The 18295-nt window shown below is 37.6% G+C and overlaps 1 protein-coding gene across 3 annotated transcripts in view; it reads right to left on the reverse strand.

Annotated features, from left to right (window-relative positions):
• Positions 1 to 18295, reverse strand: part of LOC122134455 — a 56106-nt gene that overhangs the window by 19530 nt on the left and 18281 nt on the right. The gene's annotated exons all lie outside the window — the stretch shown is intronic.

Below are 18295 nucleotides of genomic sequence, written 5' to 3' on the forward strand. Positions count from 1 at the left end.
TAGGCCATCATATATGCTCTGGCTTTCCTATGGAATTTGTCCTTGCAGGAGGCTGAGCAGGTCTTACTTTCTGGTCCAGATTATCATTACAGGTCAGAGAGGAATATGAATTATTTTTGCACAATGCCCAGTGCACCCTTTTGTTATGGATATTTCTGTTAAGCTAACAGTGATTGTTTTCTGATAACTATTTCAATGGAAGAATTTAATAGAAAGACTGACAAACATTTGAGGAAAGAAGGGAGACCATTCAAATGAGCCCCTGCTCGTCTTTCCTTTTTTCCCTTTCCTGAGTGCAGCTGCTAATTGGATGGGGGTGAAGACTATTACAAACACCTGAGGCCTCTACTTGTTTAAGAGCTGCTGGTGGCACTTCAAAGATAGCTTTGCCCTGGGAACTCTGTTTTTGTGTTTCTTTTTGGTCTTGGTTTTCCTTATTCTTTTTTGGTTTTAGGATGGCGAGTGATTGTTTAGTTACCATAGAGTACATAGAAAGTATAGGTAAGTGAGTTCACCCGGAAGACCTTTGCTGTGCTTTTCTGCCTTGGGAAGTTTTCTTTACTCTTACCCTTGAGTAAGTTGTAGTTTTAAATTAGTTGGCTCACCAGTGCTTATGATTTATTCGTTTAAATGCATTTCTTGGTTTTTTTTTTTTTTTTTGGTCATGTTATTTTACCTGTGTAATGAACCTTCAACTTTTTGCCCTGGCCACTGTGGTATTTGTTGCTTTAAGAATGGCTTTCTTCTGTTGATCCCTAAACAGGGTCGTAACATTTTTTGGAAGGCAGGTTGATGTTAAGGATTTTTGTCTTGATGTAGAGGAGTTTGTAAAGTCAGTTACATTTCTTCAGAAGACTGTGGGGGTTGATCTCTTGGGTTGGAAAAAAAAGTGTTTTCGATTAAAGAAACCCTTTACTGCAGTCAGGAAGTATCGAAAAACAGGAAAAAAGAGAATGTCAAAGGCATTTTTATAATTGATCTTCCATGCATCACATGGTGTCTTTACTTTTACTTTTTATCGTTTGTCTGCTCTTTCTTCCAGCTTTATGGAAGTATTTAGGGTTGGCTCACTTAGTATTAATGGTAGAAGGGATGGACATAAGCATGCTCTGGTTTCTGAAATAATAGAACAAAAGAATTTAAACATAATTTTTCTTCAAGAAACACATAGCGATATTGTTAATGAAGCTGAGTGGGGAATGTGGTGGAAGGAGAAATATGTACTTAGTCACAAAACAAATGTGAGCGTGGGGGTGGAGGTTTGTATTTTTTTTTTTTTTTTTTTTAGCCATTACCATTCAAGCTGGCGGTTATTAATATTAAGAAACCACAACTAGATCCTAGTGAACTGGCAAATTACAGACCCATTTCAAATCTTCCATTTATGTCTAAAATTTTAGAAATGGTTGTGTCTGCTCAATTGTGCTCCTACCTGCAAAAAAATGATCTCTATGAAGAATTTCAGTCAGGTTTCAGGCCCCATCATAGCACAGAAACTGCACTTGTTAAAATTACAAATGACTTGCTTCTTGCTTCAGATCAAGGCTGCATCTCATTGCTAGTTTTACTTGATCTTAGTTTTGCGTTCGACACCATAGATCACGACATACTCATAGATAGATTTACAAAACTATACAGGTATCCAAGGGCAGGCTTTAAGATGGTTTAGATCCTACCTGTCCGATCGCTACCACTTTGTTTATTTAAATGGGGAGTCATCTCATTTATCACCAGTAAAATATGGAGTGCCACAAGGATCTGTCCTAGGTCCTCTGCTATTTTCAATATACATGTTGCCCCTTGGTAATATTATTAGAAAATACGGGATTAGTTTCCACTGTTTATGCTGATGATACTCAACTATATATCTCAACAAGACCAGGTGAAACTTCAAAATTATCTAAGCTAACAGAGTGTGTTAAAAATGTAAAAGATTGGATGACCAATAATTTTCTCCTATTAAATTCAGATAAGACAGAGATATTACTTATTGGACCAGAAAACATTACACAGAATCTCGTAATTACAATTTGCAATTAGACGGATGTACTGTTACTTCCTCTACTGTCAAAAATCTGGGTGTTATATTAGACAGTAACTTGTCTTTTGAAATATCATATTTCCCATGTTACAATAACAGCATTCTTCCATCTTAGAAACATTGCCAAGCTACGAAACATGTTAACTGTTCCTGATGCAGAAAAGCTAGTTCATGCATTCATGACCTCTAGACTGGACTATTGTAATGCACTTCTAGGTCGTTGTCCTGCATCCTCAATAAACAAGCTACAGGTAGTCCAAAATGCAGCGGCTAGAGTCCTTACCAGGTTAAGAAAATATGATCATATTACCCCAATACTACAGTCTCTGCACTGGCTACCTATTAAGTCCCGTATCAGTTACAAAATATTATTACTTACTTATAAGGCCCTTAATGGTTTACCTCCTGCATTACCTAACTAGTCTTCTACCAAGCTACAACCCATCACGCTCCTTAAGGTCACAAAACGCTGGACTTTTGATAGTACCTAGGATAGCAAAAGTCCACTAAAGGAGTTAGAGCTTTTTCGCATTTGGCTCCCAAACTCTGGAATAGCCTTCCTGATAATGTTCGGGGTTCAGACACACTCTCTCTGTTTAAATCTAGATTAAAAACACACCTCTTTGGCCAAGCATTCAAATAATGCATTTCATAATTTTGGACTGCAGTTATATCTGATCAAATGTGCATTATTATTCTTTAGCTTGGGTAAATTAACTAATTAATTTTACTTGGCTGGAACAGCAGCTACGCTAATTATGTTTCTATTTGTTTCTCTGCTTTGCCACGGGATTTAGATCCCGTGGTAACTAGGATTTACACAAGCTTCAGTCTGGATCCAGAACACCTGAGAAGAGATGATGCCAACCCCTCAGAGGACATACAGAACTACCACATTTTTGCTATAAGTTTGATTGCATAATTGCTGTTAATAGTGTTAATCGTCTGTTTGTTTACGTCTTTTATTGATTTTTCTGAACATTTCTGCCATATGCACATGAACTGACAGTCACCACTGATAAGCTACTACTAAATATTGTAGAAACTTAATTTTCTGTAAAGTTGCTTTGCAATGATTTGTATCGTAAAAAGCGCTATACAAATAAACTTGAATTGAATTGAATTGAATTCGCCAGATTTACAAATTAATGTTTTAAAAACAGAAGAACCAGTACATGGCAGACTTGTTTTGGTTAAAGCTGAAATTGAGGGAATCCTTTTCTAGTTTTTAAACGTTTATGCATCTAATGTGGGGCAGGAGCGAGTTATTTATTTTTTTCAGAATATAGAGTAATGTGCTTAAAGAGTGTTTGGATGATGGCAACATAATTATGGGAGGTCACTGGAATTGTACTGAACAATTTATAATTGACCATATATATATATTATATATATATATATATATATATATATATATATATATATATATAATTTTATTTTTTTTAATGGATCATCATTTGGTTTATGTAACTATAAGCACGTCAAAATGTACAAAAGTCTTCTTAATGGCATTTTAATACTAAATTGCACCAAGATGTTATTTTTTTTGTAAACATTTTGAAACTTTTTGGCAACAGTGGAAATTGTGTAAAGGAAATTTTGAAAGTTTAAAACAATGGTGGGAAATGGGTAAGGTAAATATCTGTTTTGTCAGCAGTATACTGCTAATTCCACTAATAAGTTAAAAGAAACTATTCAATCTATTGAGAAAGATATTGACCATAGAGGATGATTTAATAAATAGATATGAACCCAATTTGTAAAACAACCTGCTGGGTCTGTTTTTGAATGAAAGGGTAAAAGGAGCCCTAGTAACGTCTCGGTATGTTTCTGTTAAAGATATTGATGCACCTAGTGCATACTTTTTTTAACTTGGAATGTAAAGCAGCACAGCAGAAACAGATGGTCTGTCTTCGTCTTCCTGATGGGAGAATGACCAGCAATATTATGGAGATGCGGCAACATGCTGTGAATGTTTATTCATGTCGTTAAACTGCTGATAATGTTGATAATGATCATCTATTGCAAGACTTGCCTCAAATAGACTCTGACTCAAAGATAGCCCAGGATACATAACTGTCTTTTCAAGAACTCACTATTGCACACGGCCAGCCTCCTTTAAGAAAAAGTTTATTCAAGTGTGCTATTAGTATACTTTTAAACTAAAAATAGGAAAGTATACTTTTAGTTTACTTTTTATGTACTTCTCAGAAATATACTTAAAATGACATTTAAGTATACTTGACTTATACTTACAAAAAGTCTAAATATATTTGAACTATACTTGTGCTCCTAGAATCCGTGTTTTCATTGTTATACGGTAGAGGGTGCTAGTACACATCTTCTGTACAGAGTTTCCAAGAAAACACAAGTGAAGAAGAAAAAGAAACAACAGATTCTAACACATGTAACACGATCATCTGACATGAAACAGCATCAAAACTGTAATGTTATGGAATAAAATGTTGACTGATGAAGAGGTAATAATTATAGTCAAGCTTTGGGGTGTTGATCGACTCCATCTACGTTTTGATTTTCATTCTGAATCCAATCATAGTCTTTTTTTCAGCTTTTTGTTCAAAATGATATTTCTTTATCTTTTTATGAAACTTACCCATATTAAAGTGTTTAAAAAAGAATGCATGAAGCTAGAATGAAATGTTTTTGTTTACAAGCTGATACCCTGGATGTTTTGTATGTTCAGATATTCATATACTGTAACAAAATATATACAAATTAAAACCTAAATAGGGACATAGTAGTATACTTAAAGTATGATGTAAAGTTCACTTAAAGAAAACGTATGAGTATACTTGCAGTATAAAACTACTAAACTAGTAGTTTACTGAGACTATACTTCAAAGTGTACAAAGTATTTAATTAGTAAACTGTCAGTATACCTATAAGTTCGCTTTTAGTATAATTGCAGTACAAACTACAAGCATAGAGGTAAACTAGTTGTGTACTCAAAGTTTGCTACTGTTATACTTAAAGTATAATTAAAAGTATACTTTTATATACTAAAAAAGTGGGCCAATTTAGTCCCAATGAGTATTGAAACAGTACACTTACAAGTATACTACTAGAACACTGATATTTGTATACTTGCTACATAAAGTATACTTAAAAATATACTTGAGCTTTACTTAAGTATACTTAATAAAAAAAAGCTTGAAGTATACTACATTTTGGTAAGGACTGGCACTGGATGATCTCCTGGCATTGATGGGCTACCGCCTGAATTTTATAAGCATTTCTGGGATTGTATTGGAGAAGATTTCTATGAGGCTTTATGTGAATGTAATGATTATTATTTTCTCTCAACATGCTGTTTTATCTTTATTACCAAAGAAAAAAATTGGAGACCTGTGGCCTTATTGACTACAGATTTTAAAATGTTTTCCAAGTGTCTTGCCAGTAGACTTAAAAAAAATATCTTAATTTAATTGTACATAGAGATCAAACTTACTGTATTCCAGAGAGAACAATAATGGACAATCTGTTTTTAATTTGGGATGTTCTAGATATTTGTAATATTTTTTAAAATGGAAGTTGGTCTAATTTCATTAGATCAAGAAAAAGCTTTTGATCGTGTTGATCATACTTATCTTTTTAATGTTTTAAAAGTTTTTGGTATTGGAATTTTTTTTTTTTTTTTTTTTTTTTACTGGATTAAATTTGTATTAGAGGTGATTCTTGCATTGTTAAGGTGGGAGGTGGTTTAATTCCAGTTTCAAGGGGTATCAGACAAGGTTGTCCTTTATCAGGGCAATTATATACTATTGCTATTGAGCCTCTTCTTTCAAATATATATACGAAAACATTGTCTGGTTTAAATTTATAATGCAAAATGACAGTTAAAGGTAGTTCATCATTGAATTCAGTGATGTAATCATCTCAGTTCAGTTTAACTAGTTCATACTATATCTGTGCAATCATTTGCAGTCAAGTCAACGATATCGCTGTAAATAAGGTGTCCCCAACTAAGCAAGCCAGAGGCGACAGCGGCAAGGAACCCAAAACTCCATCGGTGACAGAATGGAGAAAAGACCTTGAGAGAGAGAAACCAGGCTCAGTCGTGGGGGTCAGTTCTCCTCTGACCAGACGAAATCAGCAGTTCAATTCCAGGCTGCAGCAAAGTTAGATTGTGCAGAAGAATCGTCTGTTTCCTGTGGTCTTGTCCAGGTGGTCATCTGAGACAAGGTCTTTACAGGGGATCTATATCTGGGGCTCTAGTATTCCTGGTCTCCGCTGTCTTTCAGGACTATAGAGGTCCTTTTCTAGGTGCTGATCCACCATCTGGGCTGGATATGTACTGGATCCGGGTGACTGCAATGACCCTCTGATCTGGATACAGACTGGATCTGGTGGATACATTGACCTTGGAATAAGAAAGAAACAGACTAATATTAGCGTAAATGCCATTTTTCTAATGATGTAGCAAGTACATCGGCTGTTATGGGAAGTGTTCCCAGTTCCGGTTTACCTAATTAATGCAGCCTAAAAATCCTTTTACAGATTTGGATATTAGAAGCATATTAGTGTGTTATGTGTAAGCCAGGTTAAAGAGATGGGTCTTTAATCTAGATTTAAACTGCAAGAGTGTGTCTGCCTCCCGAACAATGTTAGGTACTGTAGGTTATTCCAGAGTTTAGGCGCTAAATAGGAAAAGGATCTGCCGCCCGCAGTTGGTTTTGATATTCTAGGTATTATCAAATTGCCTGAGTTTTGAGAACGCAGCGGATGTGGAGGATTATAATGTAACAAGAGCTTGTTCAAATACTGAGGTGGTAAACCATTCAGGGCTTTATAAGTAATAAGCAAGATTTTAAAATCTATACGATGTTTGATAGGGAGCCAGTGCAGTGTTGACAGGACCGGGCTAATATGGTCATACTATTCTTGTTATGGTGTGGACTCTAGCTGCTGCATTTTGGACTAACTGGAGTTTGATTATTAACCCTCTAGGCGCCACGGTCGAGTTTACTCGACAAGATGCGGCACTGAATAAAACGGCAGATTTTGTGAAATAGGGTGTCAAATTTCGTTCGACCTCCCCTCCACTAGATAGCAGACATGTCATACTTCGTCTCTTATTCAAAAAAACGTCATGCTTCTATACAAAATCTTCGAGCTAGAGCACATTGAATCAGTGCGAACAAAAGCGGAACTAGTGTGAGAGTGAGCCCATTTATCAGAGCAATATTGTCAACGTCAGCGAGTATTTGCATTAGATTATTATTATTATTATTAATATTATTATTATCATCATCATCTAATGGCATCAATAAAGCTTACCCGCAATGAAGTGTTGGGACTTCTATTCGCGGACCCTGATTCTGAAGGGGAATATCTGCCTTTAGAAGGTGACGGTGATTCTGAAAGTGAAAGTAAAGCCCTACAGCAAGCACAAACGGTGAATCCTTTGCCCAATGTAGATGGTCCTTTGCCCAATGTCAGTGGTGGGAACAATGTTTCCCGGAGTTAGAGTGTTCATCGCGAAGTTAGCAGGCGAGTTAGTGTTGTGGGGAACGAGGCGGGAGATGTTGACCGTGCTAGTGTAGCTTTGTCTTCTGACCGTGTGCCTCACCGAAATCGCGGTGACAGTATTCTGGTGGAGACTAATGCCACTGGGTATGTTAAGCCCCTTTCACACTGCAATTCCGGCAAATACACGGGTAATGTGTCCCGGCATTTGTACCCGGGTCGCTAGATTTTGCACTTTCACACTGCCATTGATTACCTGGAATATGTGCGTGAATTCACACACAACCCGTAAATGTCCCGTGAAGACACGTGATATCAGGGTGTGATGTGTAATGTACGAGTCGAAAACGCTAGGCACGTTAAATTTCACTTAAGCTGGTGAACGATCTCAGAGTCAGCGTGGAAAGTGAGGAACTAACTGATCTCTGCTTCGTTACAGTTTGCACATATTTGTTTAATCGCGAACGTTGATCTGCCTTTAAAACACCCGCTAAAATAGTGGCGCGATAACGCGCATCATCACTACGACACGGCATTAGTTCTGCACTCGTTCCGGGACTGAACCCGGCAATGTTACTAGGTCCCCGACCTGGGTTCAATCCCGGAATCAATCACGGGACGTGTTTGCTTTCACACAGAAGTCAACCTGGCAATGTTCCGTCAATTTGCCGGGTCCGACGTGCAGTGTGAAAGGGGCTTTAGACGAGGTTGAAGTATTCATAGGACAGCACTGACTTTTGTGCAAGTCAAAGTTTGTCCATAACAAACACCATGTTCAAGCATAAGGGTGTCCATTAGTGCGCGTGGCACCAGGACACCCTAGGCCGAAAGTTGATGATCGACTTTGTGGTCGTTTCGTCTGACCTCCAGCCGTATGTCTTGGACACTCGGGTAAAGAGAGGGGTGAAGCTGTCAACTGATCACCACCTGGTGGTGAGTTGGAGCCGATGGCGGGGGAGGAAGCTGGACAGACTCAGCGGACCCTAAAGTATTGTGAGGGTCTGTTGGGAACTTTTGGCTGAGCCCCCTGTCAGAGAGATTTTCAACTCCCACCAACGGCAGAGCTTCAACCAGATTCCGAGGGAGGCTGGAGACATTGAGTCTGAGTGGACCATGTTCTCCACCTCCATTGTCAATGCGGCCACTCGGAGCTGTAGCCATAAGGTCTCCAGTGCCTGTCGAGGAGGCAATCCCCAAACCCGATGGTGGACACCAGAAGTAAGGGATGCCGTCAAGCTGAAGAAGGAGTCATACCAAGCCTGACTGGCTTGTGGGACTCCTGAGGCAGCTGACAGGTACCGGCAGGCCAAGCGGGCTGCAGCCCGGGTGGTTGTGGAGGCAAAAACTCGGGTCTGGGAGGAGTTTGGTGAGGCCATGGAGAAAGACTATCGGTTGGCCACGAAGAAATTCTGGCAAACCGTACGGCACCTCAGGAGGGGGAAGCAGTGCCCTGCCAATACTGTTTACAGTGGAGGTGGGCAGCTGTTGACCTCAACTGGGGATATCGTCGGACGGGGGAAGGAATACTTCGAGGATCTCCTCAGCCCCACCGACATGTCATCCATTGAGAAAGCAGAGGCCGAGGGCTCAGAGATGGACTCATACTCATCGAGGTAGTTAAGAAGCTTCTTGGTGGCAGGGCACCAGGGGTGGATGAGATTCGCCCTGAGTACCTCAAGTCCCTGGATGTTGTGGGGCTGTCTTGGCTGACACACCTCTGCAGCATCGCGTGGCAGTTGGGGACAGTTCCTATGGAATGGCAGACCAGGGTGGTGGTCCCTCTTTTCAAGAAGGGGGACCGGAGGGTGTGTTCCAACTACAGGGGGATCACACTCCTCAACCTTCCTGAGAAAGTCTATGCCAGGGTACTGTAGAAGATAATTCAGCCGATAGTCGAACCTTGGATTCAGGAGGAACAATGCAGTTTTCGTCCTGGTCGTTGAACACTGGACCAGCTTTATACCCTCGCCGGGGTGCTGGAGGGTTCATGGAAGTTTGCCCAACCAATCCACATGTGTTTTGTGGATTTGGAGAAGGCATTTGACTGTGTCCCTCGCGGCGTCCTGTGGGGGGTGCTCCGGGAGTATGGGGTCCGGGGCCCTCTGTTAAGGGCTATCCGTTCCCTGTACGACTGGAGCAGGAGCTTGGTTCGCATTGCCAGCAGTAAGTCAGACTTGTTCCCGGTACATGTTGGACTCCAGCAGGGCTGCCCTTTATCACTGGTCCTGTTCATTAATTTTATGGACAGGATTTCTAGGTGCAGCCAGGGGCTGGAGGGTGTCCGGTTTGGGGACCACATGATTTTGTCTCTGCTTTTTGCAGATGATGTTGTCATGTTGGCTTCATCAGGCCAGGACCTTCAGCGTGAGCTGGGATGGTTTGCAGCCGAGTGAGAAGTGGCTGGGATGAGAATCAGCTCCTCCATGTCCAAGGCCATGGTTCTCAGCCGGAAAAGGGTTGCTTGTCCCCTTCAGGTTGGAGGAGAGCTCCTGCCTCAAGTGGAGGAGTTCAAGTATCTTGGGGTCTTGTTCATGAGTGAGGGATGGAGCGGAAGATTGACAGGCGGATAGGTTCAGCTTCTGCAGTGATGAGGTTGATGTACCTGTCTGTCGTGGTAAAGAAGGAGCTGAGCTGCAAGGCGAAGCTCTTGATTTACCAATCGATCTACATTCCTACTCTCACCTATGGTCATTAGCTGTGGGTAATGACCGAAAGGACAAGATCCCGGATACAGGTGGCCGAAATGAGCTTTCTCCGTAGGGTGGCTGGGTGCTCTCTTAGAGATAGGGTGAAGAGCTCGGCCACTCGGGAAGAGCTCAAAGTAGAGCCGCTGCTCCTCCACATCGAGAGGAGACAGCTGAGGTGGCTCAGGCATCTTTTCCAGATGCCTCATGGACTCCTTCCTGGGGAGGTGTTCCGGGCACATCCCACCGGGAGGAGGCCCCGGGGAAGACCAAGGACACGCTGGAGGGACTATGTCTCTCGGCTGGCCTGGGAACGCCTCGGTATCTGCCCGGAAGAGCTGGAGGAAGTGTCTAGGGAGAGAGAAGTCTGTGCGTCACTGCTTAGACTGCTGCCCCCACCACCCGGCCCCGGATAAGTGGAAGAAGATGGATGGATGGATGGATACCTGTACATACAAAACTGCATATTGTAATATACCTGCACATACAATTGTCAATTTGTATATTGTTATTCCTTACCTATATATTGTTCTGTCGCTGTCATTCTGTTGCACTGCGGAAGCTTGTCATGAAAACAAACTCCTGTAAACATACCTGGCAATAAAGCTCATTCTGATTATGATTCTGAAAGCCGATTTGGTGATCCACAGTGCAAAGTTGATGTATTTCCTCAGCGACCAGCAAGGATCAGCTCCAGGCATGACGAAGTGGATATCGTCCTCTTTTGGAAGGCCAAACAAAGTAGTTTCGCTTTCACAGTGAAACACACAGCGTCTATACTACATGGCAGCGGCGGCAACAACAATACTACAATGAGAATAAAAGGCATGCCTTCCTTCTTTGGGTGAACATCTGGGCGGCGTTATGCAAATCTTCCCACATACTGATGTAGATATGTGGGGGAGTGTTAGAACGAGCAGTTTTGGGGGGCGTGGACAAGTCTCAACTTTTATAAAGAATATCTCGTTGGATTTGAGACTTTAGTCTTTGCAACTTCACAGATCTTCTTTATTCACCAAGAGCTTGTAACACTCAAAAGAGAAAGGAAAATTTGAAATCGCATCATATGACCCCTTTAAAATTCTAAATTTTCTCTCTCTCTTTCTATCCCTCAGGTTCAAGGTGCTTTATTGGCATGACATTTTACGTTACAAGCATTTTAGATGTGTACAATACAGAATATGATTACACCATCAAAGTAAAAAAGGAGACAAAAAATGAGTAACAACAGAAAATAAATCAATAAATACAATGAAATAAAAATAACAACAGCAGACAGTTGTTATAATATTGATGTATAATATTAATAATATGTCTTATATTAATAATAATAATTACAATTATATACAATGAAGAATGTCAAATAAAGCAAATAAATTAACCATTTCGTATGGTGTGTATGGTGTACACATATTTTGCAGCTACTACAGTGTAGTTTCATTGAGTCACCTAGAGAAAAAAATGAACAATTCAATACTTCAAATTGTGGAAAGAATATTTGCCTTGTAGTGGTGTATTTGGGGCAGACAAGAAGAAAGTGTTCGTCATCTCTATTTGATTCAGGTTACAGTGTTTGCATAGTCGCTGTTCTCTCAGTATCAAGGGTTTTTTATATCGTCCTTTCTCTAATTCTAAGTCATGGTTGCTGAGTCAATATTTTGAAAGGATTTGTCTTTCTTTTTTCTTTTAATTGTTCGATTGAGAAGTAATTTGCAAAATTGTGTTAGGGCCTAATTTGGTTTGGAGGTCAAATTTGTGTTTTAATTTTCCATCATATAATTATATTTTAGATTTTTGTCATTGTCTTTATGAATGTTGGGGTTGTGGTTGGAGTCAGACTCAGTTTCTTTCATTAACTGAAGGACGAGTGTATTTAGAGAATGAGAACACCCTTCTCACTGTGGTAGAAAAAACCAGGGGACCTGTCTCTTTCAGATATGAAATTAACTGTACTGTTCCAAGTATATTTCACTTTGGTGGTTCGTTGTCTTATTTACCTAATGAAGAAACCGCCCCTGGTGGTAAAATTATAAAGTTCTGGGTTGCTAACAAAAACCTAAATCAGTGTATCCCCGGAACTGATGAGCTACTGAAAGCACAATTTCAATTTGTTACCATAGTCCATATTTCACAACAATACTGTAAGTACTTCAAATTGATTTGGATGAAAAGCAATCATTTACTTACCCTTATGTCATTCCAAAATTGCATGAATTTTCCTCTTAGTCAGTGCAATATAAAAGATGTTTTGAGAAATGTCTGTTTTTTTTTTTTTGTTTGTTTTTTTTTTTCTCCATACAGTGGAAAAATGTTTATGTTTGTTCCCAACATTCTTCACGATATTTATGTTCCATAAAAGTTATACAGGTTTGGAACATATGGTGATACAATTTTCATGGCAGGAATAAGTCTGAAAGATCAGAAGGCTAAATAAAATTTAAAAAATAATAATAAAAAGAATATGTAAATAAATGAAGGGCTGGGTGTATTGCATTATCTTAGTTGCATGTTTTTCAGTTCATTCAGTTCTGAATTTCACCCTGACTGGATATCATGATGTAGCCTACTTAGTCTGATCAGGACAAATACAACAAGTGTTATCATACTAAAGCAAACACAGAGGAAAATTGAAATTGAGACATTCCCTTACCTCTTCTACAATAAGCTTAAACAACAATAACTAGCATTGCAAGAGCAAGGAATGCAATACAAATGAACAACTGATTTGATTAAATTACATAATTAATAGTTTAAATTATAAATAATTATGATTAAATTACTTTAAATAAACACAAACAGGCTATTGAGAATCCTTAGATCCTTCATAATTTATACAGCAAAGATGTCAAAAATAGGGGAAAATGTGATTTATTAATTTATTGTTTATTAGTTTGAAAATTGTAAATGCATATTAATTTGCTGACTTTTTTTCACAAAGGAGCTTACAAATGAATGGCATTGCAAGTAATTAATTATAAGTACTCGTATACATGTTTTTATACTGTATATACACCGAGTATATATTTTAACAGTTGCCATTTTCTATTTAAACAGACTGTAACAAGAACAACATACCAGAGACCAATGTAGAAAAAAAAACAGAAGTTTGAGCACAGTTCAATGGGACAATATACAACTTGAATAACATCTTGAGTTTTGTGGTAAGGACAGCTTAATGTATCATCTTGTTTAAGTAACATCTGGCCCATGCATAAAATTTATAGTTATTCTGATGACCTAGAAACATCAGAAGCTCAAAAAGCTGCATAAAAAGTAAATGTGCCTTCTAGTTGGGGATGTAAACTGTGGTGCAGTGTTACACAGCTGATGCAATAATATCTAATTAATCAAGACCAAATTAATGTCAGATTATTACATCTTCACCATTTTTGTTCTCCACTGTTATTTCCAATTGTTTGTTTTCATCATGGGTTCATTCTTACTTCATACTCCTGGGCTCTTGAGCACATTCACACTCTTCAAACATGGCACTTTCATTCTAGTTGATTTACAAACTAAAAATGAGGAATGAAAGAAATAGATGTGCATGTTGCTTATGCTCAAGAGCATAATCACTATCAGGCAAAAAGTTTAAACTTAAATAAAAATAAAATAAATATCAAACATCTGTATGTTAATTATGCTACAGAATTTGGCCACAGTTTTGCAGTCAGAATATAACACATTTGGTTAAAGGGTACAAACAAATGTTACTAAACATTGAAGAAAGGCACAATGTGCAACACAGTTAAGCAATACAGTAAAGTGTAACTCTAGTAAAGTACACAGATAAAATGCAAAAGAAAAAATTCCAAAACAACAGTCAGGAAAGTTGCAATCCCCTCTGGTTGTGATTTCATGGAACAGCTTCTTGTATCAGAGGTCGAGTTTGGATTAGACGCTGTAGTAGACATTGTTGGATGTGCTGTTAGACAAAAAGGTAAGTAACATTTGAAAAATATTGTTGAAACTAAATTAACGATTGGCTAAAAATGCAATAAACACATGCAATGAGCATGCAGGGTGTTATTTTGACAAAAAAAAGAATGAGGTGTTAAAAGGATTAGTTCACTTCTGAATTAAAATTTCCTCATAATTTCCTCACCCCCCATGTCATCCAAGATGTTCATGTCTGCACATGTCGCCCCGCCCCATACCTACTCTGATTGGTTTGATCGTCTTTCATAGGCATACATGACAGGAAATGTGTGCGTAGTTGGTGTAGGATGAAGTATGTTGTTTAAAAAGCTAAAAATGCTGTGCAGTTTTAGCCTTCATTATAATGCACAGATTATTAAAAACAAACCAAAAAAAAAAAAAAAAAAAAAAACCTTAGCCTGCAACTCGCCATGTCCTTAAAGGGATAGTTCACCCAAAAATGAAAATTCTGTCATCATTTACTCACCCTCATGTCGTTCCAAACCTGCAGATATTTTGAAGATTGCTAGTAATCAAACAATTGGTGGTTCCCATTGATTTCCATAGTAGGAAAAAAAATTCTATGGAAGTCAATAAATGGCAACCACCAACTGTTTGATTACCAGCAATCTTCAAAATATCTTGTTTTATGTTCAACATAAGAAAGCAACTCATACAGGTTTGGAACGACATGAGGGTGAGTAAATGATGACAGAATTTTCATTTTTGGGTGAACTATCCCCTTAAATGATTGTTTTGCTAAATTAAACTGGTCTTCAGGCTTACAGACGAACAACCCACTACTTTTAATAAAAGAATTGAGTTGATTATATCCACAGTGGTATGATCAGGTCTTCAGATAGAGGAATGAATTATGAATTAAATAATTGTAAAAAATTTGATTATTTCATCAGAGTATGAGAAAGGAAATGAAAAGGCTGTATCAGTATTGTTTTAATTTATAAAGCATGGCAAGACAATTAGTTACATATAATTATCCGTCAGTTGATAAATGACTGCAATAGGCTGTGTCTGCTGTGTGCCATTTTAATTAGAGGTCGACCGATGTATCGGTTTTGCCGATTAATTGGCACCGATAGTTGCTTGCGGGAACAATCGGTTATCTGCAAAAATCCGAAAATGCCAAAAGTTTTCCAGGTTGTGTCCGTTGCTGGATGCGAGAGCGTCCTCTAGTGGTTGAAAGTACTGACAGCACATGCTGTTTGTTTAGACACGTGATGCTGCACGCTGCAGCTGACAGAAAATCCTGCAGCGCCACAGAGCGACATTAACATAGTTTTCCATTAAATTACATTATATTCGCCCCTAATTATTGTTAATGTACATAATGAATTGTATATTGAAAATTTTTATCAAAACGTTTGTCTTTCTGTGACTCTAATAGAGTCTGTGTGCTTCATTTATAGAGCTATAATATAGATTGCGCTTTCCGTTTGCTCCGTTTTTTAAACACTTAACTTCAAATTTATCTGACTCACTGTTCATTCTTGAAGTAATCTTGTGTCCGTTTGGTGAATAAATAAACTGATTTAGACTGCTGCTCGAGTTGAACGTGACGTGTCCGGGAGTGTGTGAGATACCGGTGAGTTCTTCTAGACTCAACGCTGCTCTTTTATTTTGTTTAGTTAAACATTATGTGTTCAAGAATAGAAGCAATTAAAGTGTGAGAGTACACATTGTCCGTGATGTGGAAAATGCGGATGATATCCAGTCATTAAAACAGAATTCACAGTTTAACGTGGAATGTCATGGAATTTGTCAAATTTTGAATGAATTAATCAAAAATAGCTCCTTACACTTAAATCAAATAGCAATATGGACTAGTATCTGTAACTATTTAGCCACAAAAGTCGATTTAAATATGAATCCTGCATGTTCTGCGTGACTCTAAAGAATGGCGCAGACGCGAGGTTTCATTCATACTGAAGCGTGTGAGATGCTCGCGGTGATTTCAGCTTCTGTCGTCTCTCTAATGATGACGTAAACACATGAACAACATCTCCAGAACTGCTCTGAGAGAGCTTTCATGAGCTTCTGGCCATTTGATTGGAGTAAAACTAGCGTCATATCACATACACAGAACTGTAAATGTATTCACGGCAACCCGTCGAAATAAAAGTCCGGTTTGATTTGAAGTCTATTTTTCAGTAGAACGTACATTGCCTCCTACTACTAAAATGAAACAAACATTATTTTATAAGGAATAATCACACATTTCTTCCATGTTTTAATTTTAATAGTAAATCCCCTTTGTTTGCCAAAGAAAAGAGTTTGTTTAATTTTCAGTAATTAAAAGATAAATGAAATTTGGTAAGAAATTTGGTAAGAAAAAAAAATTCATAGGGCCCTAAACATGTTATTTTTGTTAAACTTTTATCAAATTGATGTGAAAATCGATAAGTTTCATGGTTTTAATTTATAAGACTTGCTTTTTGATTAATAAACCTAAATTTAACTATTAAAAAGGAGTGGAGAAAAATAAAAATGGAAAAAAACAGAATCCAGAAAAATGTAAACGGAATTTAGGAAAAAATAAAGCGGATTTCATAGGGCAATATTAGAGTGTGGTAATTTCAAAAATTACTATAATTATTATTATTATGATTATTATTATTATTACTAGTATGGTTCAGTCCTGTTTTTTATTATTATTATATATATATATATTTTTAAATAAAGCACTATTTTAGTTTTTGTTCAGTATCCATTTTTAAAACTATCGGTTAATTAATCGGTATCGGCCAGTGTGGTCCAACCTAGCTATCGGTATCGGCAAAATCCACTATCGTTCGACCTCTAATTTTAATTTTTATGAAACTTTAATTTTCTTTAATACATTGCAAAGCATAGAAATTTTTCCTCCCCTTTATGCTGCTCCTCATTATTTTAAAGTGAAGAAACCGAGAACCTTTTATTTCTAAACTCAGTAAACACATTATTAATAAGCATTCTATTCACAGACAAGCAGATGAGTCCAGAATAAGAATGCAATGCTTTTAATTAAGTTTTGAGTTAAGTGTTTTCCTCCCATAGAGAACCATTAGCCTATAAGGTAAACGCTTAACGTCCAACATGAAAAAATATAGTAATTTATAGTAAATGTAATGTTTTTGAACCAGACTTTAGTAAAGTACTTGAATTAATTTGTTGTGGTAATTCTATAATTTCTGTGGTTATATAACAACTATACTAAACAAATTACTTTACCCAATACTTTAAGTTTTTTTACAAATATAGGGTATATTATACTACAATACACTACAGTTTACTGTAGTAAAAACTAAAGTATACTACAGTATTTATAACAGTTTATCAGTTTACTATAGTTAAAACTACAGTAGGCCTATGCTGTAGCATTTATTAAAAAGTGTTGTAAATACTATAATATATACAGTATAATACACTTTACAATAGTATGGTTCAAAAACACTACAGTATTTATTATAAATTATAGTATGTTTTATGCAGGGTGGCATAATGCATTAAACGTGTTTTAAAAAAGACCAAACTCAGTAAACACTTTAATTAAAGCATTCTATTCAAGACAAGCAGGTTATGGGAGGAAAATGCTTAACGCATAATTAAACGTGTTGCGTTTGTATTCTGGGATCTCATCTGCTTGTCTGTGAATAGAATGCTTCATTAATAATGTTTACAGAGTTTGGTCTTTTTAAAACACTGTTTTAATGCATTAAGCCACATAGCCTCCTTTCACGTTTAGCGTTTTAGAATGTCCCAATGATTAATTTGTGAATTCGACTAGTTCAGAAGATTAAACTCACAGCAGCTAACATCCATAGGTGTGATTGGCAAAGGACAAAAAAGCAGGAAACTATACAGTGCACTTACGGCGGCGAAGCACCCCCCCCCCCCACACACACACACACAGTGACAATTTATATACATTTAATGAAAAAATTGCAAGCAGTGCTAAACAGTGCACATTGAATTAGACTACTTCTGTTTCTTGGCAGTAGTGTTGTCACGGTACCAAAATTTCAGTATTTGGTACCGATACCAGTAAAAATCAACGGTTCTCGGTACCAATTTCGGTACCCAAAAGCAAAAACAATAAAACATAAATAAAAAATTTGACTATACTTTCATTTAATTCAAACTGTGTACATATTTAAATTTTAAAGGG

The sequence above is a fragment of the Cyprinus carpio genome, chromosome A22 (genome assembly GCF_018340385.1).
Source record: "Cyprinus carpio isolate SPL01 chromosome A22, ASM1834038v1, whole genome shotgun sequence".
Classification (NCBI taxonomy): domain Eukaryota; kingdom Metazoa; phylum Chordata; class Actinopteri; order Cypriniformes; family Cyprinidae; genus Cyprinus; species Cyprinus carpio.